At 36.7% G+C, this 9,647-nt stretch overlaps 1 long non-coding RNA gene across 1 annotated transcript; it reads left to right on the forward strand.

The window, feature by feature from the left end:
* Positions 1-1,263: 1,263 nt before the first annotated feature.
* On the forward strand, positions 1,264-1,613 carry LOC142232939 (uncharacterized). Its single transcript, XR_012721258.1, has 2 exons — positions 1,264-1,342; positions 1,400-1,613. It is a non-coding gene; the product is annotated as an uncharacterized LOC142232939 (long non-coding RNA).
* Positions 1,614-9,647: the final 8,034 nt, after the last annotated feature.

Raw genomic sequence — 9,647 nt, forward strand, 5'->3', positions numbered from 1 at the left:
GTGCATTCGCATCGCATCCCATAATGAGTTTCGTCTTTGTTTTCCGTGACTCCTCCACTAAGGTCTTAACGGCATATGGAGGCATCTCCCTGTCATGTCCCATGTAGACCGAAGATACCCAATATTTGCATTTGGCTATTTCTAAACTGGCAACGACAGTGTCTGTATTGCACATTGAAGGAAGCAGAAACAAGTTGAGCTCGTTTTTAGCAATTATACAGGCTCGATTTACATCATTACCACTATACTGCAATAGTTTGAACCCCGGAGTACTTAATTCACATATTTTGTTTTTATAAACATATGGTTCTTGAATAAGAACTATATCTATGTCCCCTTTCATCAGGAGAACTTTTAAGGCAGCACATGCAGCCTTACAATGATGAAGATTTATCTGGAGGATCCGTAGGACCATCGAGATTTTCAACAACCGTCACATCAGCCGCTTCAATCGAGTCATCAAGAATGTCCTCTTCAGAGATATCGGTGACTCTCGCAATAACCATAGGTTCAACTTTGGTGAGTTCTGAGGCAGTAGAAGCCTCCTCACGCATACGGTATCTATCCATGTCTTCAAATGTCTTGGTATCCCCCTCGACTTCGCAAGAGGATCCGCTTACTTCTGATTCAGACAGAGGCTTGTCCATTTCTGAATCCTTTAGCTGATCGTTTTTATACACCTTCATTTGGATATAATGAAAGCCATAACATACACGGCCCTGGGACTTTGCTAGATGTGGCAAAGACTGAGTGTTCAATATAAACACTGCATGCCGTCTTGGCCCATCCACTTCATCCAAACGGCCAACCTTCCAATCAGCTGTTGGAAGATCTGGATTGCATTGTTTCAGTCTATTTAAAATAGATTCAGGGTCAGGAGGGTTTGCAGGTATCCACGCATGTGCTCTTGGTCTAGCCGGTATGTCTTTCTTCTCGACTAACTCTAGAGCAGCTCCTTCCCAAACTTCACCAATTAGTATCAGAGCAGCTTTAAAACATTCTATAGACCTCTGGTCCTCAAATGCGACTAGCTTAAATCGTCCTTGATACCAACCAGCCTCTTGGTGTCGAGGATCTGGGCCGGGAAACTTTTCCAGCACCTGCCCTGCCAGCATTTCAAAGTTCCATTTCAACCTCATCGTTACCACAGTCTCGTAAATGTCACTTCAACCATCATGAAAAGGTACATCAAAAAGTACATGCAAGTAATTTGCCCTCCCTACTGTTAAAAAAGCCATTTTTTTTGTGAAACGCTAAGCGCAACCAGCTTGTTATATTTTAATTAAATAAAAACGAAAATAAAGTACTGAAAACATAGATTATACGCTTAAAATTGTGAAAGGTATATTGGTGAACAATTTGGTGATTTTCCAATTGGAATAAAGTGATTGTTTTTCAGATATTTTACAGACACGCTGCCTCCATGGAATAAAAACACTGGTTGATAGACGCAGCAACATGTAACTCGTTACTTGTAACTCAACATCATCATTAATGCCAAAAATTATGTTAAATGTAATGTGATAGTGGCATAAATGTTATATTTTTAAGAATTTGTAAATGTTTAATCAAATTAATAAATATCTAAACAAACGTGTTTTACTCGACCACAATGATTCTTTTACAACTATCTTAAAATGCACTTTTTCTGATTGTTTGGAGGGTCCCTTATTGGCGTCGTTCTAAATTGATCTATAAAGGCACCTAATAATTGCACTCATGCGAAACATTTTTGTAGTAACTTGGCGTGGTACAACTTCTCAATAGTGACGGCGTTTTTCCGACGAGTTTTTGATGTCGTATATGATTGTTTTCGACGTAGTGGGGATTCTCAAAAGAGTCCCCAAATTCAAAAAATGTTGGCAGGGTGTGAGTAGACGCCAGACAAAGCATTCTCAATTTCCCCCCATTTTTGCTTTGGAACCATACCGTCCAATGCTCCTTTATTAATGATAGCCATCACAAGGCTGTCTTTAGCAACTGAGGCAAACGATCGTTGATCCCTTTTGGAGGATGGCAGCTCATCCGGTGATCGTTCCCTTTTTCCAGCCTCAAGAATTCCTTGAGCCCATTTTAAGGAATCGCTTTGTTTAGCCGACAGCGTGCTTGGGTCGACTGATCCTAATTTCTTTAGGATAAACAAAGCATTTCTGCGTTCTTTGAATCTCTTTCGTGAGGGATTACCTCCTTTTGATGCCGTTACCTTGGAAAAGGTCCGACTTGTCAAATTGTTGCCACCTGTCGACCCGTCTACAGGTCGACTAATTGGGCCTAACTCTTGGTCATTGCCCAAATCTATAACTCCAGTCGATACTCGTCCACTGGGCCCTGAAGTTAGCAACCCAGTGGATGTCTTTGAATTTCTCTGCATGGTGGCCTAATATCCCACCACACTTGAAATTCGTAGTAGGTACTTATTACGATGATTTTATCCGCTATTAAAAAACACGTCCGTTCCGTTCGACGGTTGAAATAAGAATCTGAGGGCTTTATAAAGGGTGATTCTTTTGAGGTTAGGATTTTCATGCATTAGTATTTGACAGATCACGTGGGATTTCAGACATGGTGTCAAAGAGAAAGATGCTCAGTATGCTTTGACATTTCATCATGAATAGACTTACTAACGAGCAACGCTTGCAAATCATTGAATTTTATTACCAAAATCAGTGTTCGGTTCGAAATGTGTTTATCGACAAATTTTGTTCAGCGATGAGGCTCATTTCTGGTTGAATGGCTACGTAAATAAGCAAAATTGCCGCATTTGGAGTGAAGAGCAACCAGAAGCCGTTCAAGAACTGCCCATGCATCCCGAAAAATGCACTGTTTGGTGTGGTTTGTACGCTGGTGGAATCATTGGACCGTATTTTTTCAAAGATGCTGTTGGACGCAACGTTACGGTGAATGGCGATCGCTATCGTTCGATGCTAACAAACTTTTTGTTGCCAAAAATGGAAGAACTGAACTTGGTTGACATGTGGTTTCAACAAGATGGCGCTACATGCCACACAGCTCGCGATTCTATGGCCATTTTGAGGGAAAACTTCGGAGAACAATTCATCTCAAGAAATGGACCGGTAAGTTGGCCACCAAGCTCATGCGATTTGACGCCTTTAGACTATTTTTTGTGGGGCTACGTCAAGTCTAAAGTCTACAGAAATAAGCCAGCAACTATTCCAGCTTTGGAAGACAACATTTCCGAAGAAATTCGGGCTATTCCGGCCGAAATGCTCGAAAAAGTTGCCCAAAATTGGACTTTCCGAATGGACCACCTAAGACGCAGCCGCGGTCAACATTTAAATGAAATTATCTTCAAAAAGTAAATGTCATGGACCAATCTAACGTTTCAAATAAAGAACCGATGAGATTTTGCAAATTTTATGCGTTTTTTTTTTAAAAAAAGTTATCAAGCTCTTAACAAATCACCCTTTATAACTATAGACCGATATGGACCTAGTTAGGCATGGTTGTTAACGGCAATATACTACCACAATGAACCAACTTTCAACTGACTCGGATGAAATTTGGTCCTCCAAGAGGCTCCAAAACCAAATATCTGGATCGGTTTATATGGGGACTATATATGATTATGGACTGATATGGAACACTTTTGGCATGGTTGTTAAATATCATATACTACCACCACGTACCATATTTCAACCAGATCGGATGAATTTTGCTTCTCCATAAGGCACCGGAGGGGATCGATTTATATGGGAGCTATATATAATTATGGACTGGTATGAACCAATTCCTGCATGGTTGTTGGATACAATATACTAACATTACGTACCAAATTTCAACCGAATCGGATAAATTTTGCTCTTCCAAGGGGCTCCGGAGGTCGAATCTGGGGATCGGTTTATATGAGGCCTATATAATTATGGACCTATTTCGACCAATTTTTGCATGGGTGTTTGAGGCCATATATTAACACCACGTACCAAATTTCAACTGAACCGGAGGTCAAATCTGGTGATCGGTTTATATGAGGGCTATATATAATTATGGACCGATGTGGACCAATTTTTGCATGGTCATTAGAGACCATATACTTACACCATGTATCCTGATTGTAATCCCCTCGAATTTCACCTTCCACTACCTTTCTACTGGTACCATAAATTTAAGCTTTTAATTCTATCAGCATAACTAAATATATAGTAAAATATTCAAAGCAATATCCGTCAATCTAATTTTCATAGATGCGTACATCATTGAGCAGAGTTTGCTATTAAAGTGAATTACTAAAATTTTAATATTCATGTTCGCCATTTGCATAGAATTAGGATGTCCTTAACTTTAATAGAAAATAACCACACACAATTCATCAAAGGATTTCTTTCACATACAAGAAAGAAATAATGAAAATTGTGGTTAAAGGAATGCATCGAAATGTCTGCGTTGACTGTTAAAGACATTTGAAAGCTGTTGGAATTGTAATCTCATTGAAATGGAAATTTCTATGATTGACTTCCTAATGGGTAATTATGTGGTTTACTTGCCCATTCCCAAAAAACTTGAGCAATCAATTTAATTAAGGAAATTCAAAACTTAAAACCCAAATCACACACGCACATACAAACAAGTAAGGAAAGTCTAAAGTCGGGCGAGGCCGACTATATTATACCCTGCACCACTTTGTAGATCTAAATTTTCGATACCATATCACATCCGACAAATGTGTTGGGGGCTATATATAAAGGTTTGTCCCAAATACACGCAAAGAAAAAAAAACATTTGGAAAACGTGTACCGAAAACGTTTTTCTTTTGTTAGAGTTGTTTGAATTGCTTCGAAAATTTTAAACTTTTATCACCAAAAAAATTCGTTTGTTACAATTTTTTTTTCAACAAAAAAAGTTATTTTTGAAACAACAACACAGTCCATTTCGTTTATATCAAACACTGTTCTTTTCTGACTTTAGGTCTTTAATAAGACACATTTTACAGTTCAAAATTTAATATACTACAATGTAATGTTGAACATTTTTTCGGAGTCTTCCGAACATATCTGGAATATATATGTAAAAAAAAAACTTTGGTCGAAGCAGGGATCGAACCCACGACCCTTGGCATGCAGGTCGGACGTAGCAACCACTGCTCCACGGTGCCAAACTAAATGTTTGTTTCTGTTAAATAAACTTTGTTTATTCGGTTCGTGGGCACTGCAAACTATACTATATAAATGTAACTTATAACGATAATTATCTACTGGTGACTATAACAGCTACGTAGTCCAGTGGATGGTGTGTTGGCTTACAAATTGCATGGTCCGCGGTTCGATTCTCCGTCCAGGCGAAAGGTAAAATTTAAAAAATTTATAAAATCGTATAATTTCTTCTACATTGTTGGTATTACAGGAAAAGGTGTTAAGAACTAAAAAACCTCGTGGATGTGAGAAAGATGTGAGGGAAAATGCAATTAGCAAGAAAACTGTTTTTTTTTTTGTGAGTTTTTCTTTATGAAATTGTTTTTACATCCTGGAAAAGAATAATCGTTTAACACAAAAAGTATATACTTTTCTTCCAAATACACTTCCTTACAGCGAAAAGCAAATGAGAAACGAACTTTGTTTGTCTAAAATTTCGTTTGGGAGGAAAGAATTATTTTTTTGCGTGTACATACATTTAAATATCACTCGATCTGGACAGAATTTGATAGGCTTCTACAAAATCTATAGACTCAAAATTTAAGTCGGCTAATACACTAGGATGGAACACAATGTTAGTAAAAATAAGTATATACGGCCGTAAGTTCGGCCAGGCCGAATCTTATGTACCCTCCACCACACTCTTAGAAAAATAAATATAGTCTAAATATTATTTAATTTGAATAAAGAAGATGGACATTCGGAACCAAGAGAATAGACATTTGAAAAAAAAGCCTGTGTTTTCGCCTTGAGAGCACCATTTTATGTATGTGTTGACATGTGTTTTGTTTATCATTTTGGCATTATGGGCACAATTTTTTTCTTGGTTCGTTAAAAGAAATCAGGGGTCTTCATAAAAATAACGAAAGGGCACCATACTCTTTTTAGATTTGGGGACAGTAAAATGAAATAAGGAGGAAATAGTGAAAAATTACACAGTAAAATGTATAAAAACAAAGTTTAGTTCCTCTTTATTAATAAGTAGTCTACGAGGAGTTGACGGACACCTTCAAATATAAAAGCGGGCATTAAGTTCGAGTTTTGCAGCTAAAACAATTTAAAAAGTTTATTTTCTTTAAAATGAATTATTAAAGAAAAATAAAAGGCATTTTAGACCGATGGTGTTAAATGCTAGTAAAAAACTGTTCACGCCTAAATAAATTTATGTTTATATTATAAAATTATTTATGTATGTTTATACTCGACTCCATGTTCTTCTTTTGTTAGTTTTTGAATTCCTTCCAAATTTTAAAGTTTTGTACCAAAAACAGTTTTTTGTTACAAAATTGTTATTTTTGCAATAAAAAAATAATATTTTATCCAAAATCAGTCAATTTAGTTTATATCAAGCACTGTTAATGACTATAAATCTTTAATAACCCACATTTCGAAGTTTCATTATAAAAATTTAATATAGTATAAATATAAATGTGTAAATTAAAAAAAAAAAGTGTTCGGTCGGAGCAGAGATTGAACCCACGGCCCTTTGCATGCAAGGCAGACATGCTAACCACTGCTCCACGTGGCAAACAAATGTATGTTTCTGTTAAATAATGTTATGTTTGCATGGGCTCGTGGGCGCTGCAAACTATGCTATATAAATGTAACTTATAACGATAATTATCTGCTGGTGACCATGACAGCTACGTAGCCCAGTGGATAGTGTGTTGGCTTACAAACTGTATGGCACTCGGTTCGATTCTCCGTGCAGGCGAAAGGTAAAATTTAAAAAAATTATAAAAGTGAATAATTTCTTCAACATTATTTGTATTAAGGTGGGTATTAAGTTCGAGTTTAGCCGCTAATTTTCACTAAAGTGAAAACTAAATCAGTAAAAAAAGTCATAAAATTATATACATTTGTTGCAGATTTCATTTTAACTTGATGGGGAATAACCCAAAGCAAATTTTCACAAAGTTTGTATTTCTTAAAATGGATTATTAAAGAAGAGTAATCGTGAAAAAAATGACTATTTTAGCGGCTAAACTCGAACTTAATACCCACCTTTACAGAAAAAGGTGCGAAGAATTAAAATATTTCGTGGAAGTGAAAATAACGAGTATGTTAGGGAATGAGCACAATCGTCTTTGGGAAAAATTCTTCGAAGCATATAATATTTTTGGGCTCAAAATGCTTCCAAACATATAATATGTTCACATAAAACAAACATATTATGTGCTTCCTGCAAAATATGTTTGGAACATATGTTAAAGAAGCGATTTTTTTGAGGGTGCATGGATTGCGTAAAAACTTCTACGAAAGACTGTCATCCACAATCGAATTACTTGGGTTGTTGTATCTTAAAACTTCCTAACATCGTTTTCTAAGTTGTGAGTTAGTCCATACGTGGTAGAGAGCCAGAATTGGAATATGGGGGTTGCTTATATAAGGGCTGTATATAATTATGAACTTGATATGGACCAATTTTTGTGTGATTGGGGATCGATTTATCTGAGGGCTATATATAACTATAGACCGATATGGACCTAGTTAGGCATGGTTGTTAACGGCTATATACTAGCACAATGTACCAAATTTCAACTGACTCGGATGAAATTTGCTCATCCAAGAGGTTCCAAAACCAAATCTAATTCTACTCCCTGTGCAAAACTTCAACTAAATCGGAGTTAAAAATTGGCCTCTGTGGTCATATGAGTGTAACTCGGGCGAAAGCTTTATATATGGGAGCTATATCTAAATATATGACTACACTACTAATTTTACTCCTAGTGCAAAATTTCAACCAAATTGGGGTAAAACTCTGGCTTCTGGGACCGTATTAGTCCAAATCGGGCGAAAGATATATATGGGAGCTATATCTAAATCTGAACCGATTTCAATAAAATTTGGCAAATTAGTTAAGCAAATTAGGGTAAAACTCTGGCTTCTGGGGCCATATAAGTCCATATCGGGCGAAATATATATATGGGAGCTACATCTAAATCTGAACCGATTTCTTCCTCTATTCTGAGCCAAAACACATACTTGTGCCAAAGTTGAAGTCGATTGGACTAAAACTGCGACCTTGACTTTGATTACAAAAATGTGTTCACGGACAGACGGACATGGCTATATCGACTCAGGAGCAGAGAATGAAGCCGCCGAGTCGCGCCGCCAATTTTCGCCGCCGACCAGTTTTTGACAGTCGAAGCCGCCGCCGAATATGTCGACTCATCTCGACTCAAAATTAGCCGCCAAATTATCATAAATATTGATTTAAATCAGAAAAAAATATTAAAAAACTTTGCATTTTTTGTCAAAATGTATAACTTTCCACCCAAAATAAGTCAGTATCAAGTTGTTATAATAATTTTGCAAAAATTTAGCTCAGAAAATTTAAATGAAATGTAAATGCGATTGTAAGATTGGTTGTACAACTAATCTCATTACCATTCGGATAACTTCAAATTTATGTTATAATGGATAATTGTCTGCCGCCGAATAGACAAATTTATACTGGCTTAGCCGTCAAGCCGCCGCCGCCGGAGGGAAAAAAATTAGTGTCAGCCGCCGCCGACAAAAATGGGTCGGCTTCGTACTCTGCTCAGGAGCCCACCCTGAACATTTTTGCCAAAGACACCATGTGTTTATCTCTTCTCCTTCTGGGTGTTGCAAACATATGCACTAACTTATAATACCCTATTCCACAGTGTGGCGCAGGGTATAATAAAATTACTACGAATTTTCGTTTTAAATATGTCAATAAACAAAATAAAATTACTGAAGATTTTAAAGAAATAGAAATGCTCTTGTTTATAGCTAGCTAAGAGCTCAAGCTGGCAAATGGATCGTGATTATATGACCCTATTTTTGATTCAAGAGGCAGAAAAGTATAGAAGTACAACGAAAAAAAGTAAACTGTTTTATAGGAAGAATAAACTAACTCGTACGAAAATTGAACTAAATTTTACTCCACATTTTGAGATTTCCACAAAGCGTTGTTAAAACCAGGAAAATTTATTGTCCCCTTGTGCTTTATAACTGCAGTTCTCGAAATTACACCCTCTCATAGAAGAAGAAATTAACTAAAATTAAAGAAGAAAATCATTGGCGCCACATCATGACCATTTTAACAATACAATAGTTCATTATTACTAAAGGGTGATTTGTTAAGAGCTTGATAACTTTTTTTTTTTTTAAAAACGCATAAAATTTGCAAAATCTCATCGGTTCTTTATTTGAAACGTTAGATTGGTCCATGACATTTACTTTTTAAAGATAATTTCATTTAAATGTTGACCGCGGCTGCGTCTTAGGTGGTCCATTCGGAAAGTCCAATTTTGGGCAACTTTTTCGAGCATTTCGGCCGGAATAGCCCGAATTTCTTCGGAAATGTTGTCTTCCAAAGCTGGAATAGTTGCTGGCTTATTTCTGTAGACTTTAGACTTGACGTAGCCCCACAAAAAATAGTCTAAAGGCGTCAAATCGCATGATCTTGGTGGCCAACTTACCGGTCCATTTCTTGAGATGAATTGTTCTCCGAAGTTTTCCCTCAAAATG

Source organism: Haematobia irritans, chromosome 4 (assembly GCF_050003625.1).
Source record: "Haematobia irritans isolate KBUSLIRL chromosome 4, ASM5000362v1, whole genome shotgun sequence".
NCBI lineage: Eukaryota > Metazoa > Arthropoda > Insecta > Diptera > Muscidae > Haematobia > Haematobia irritans.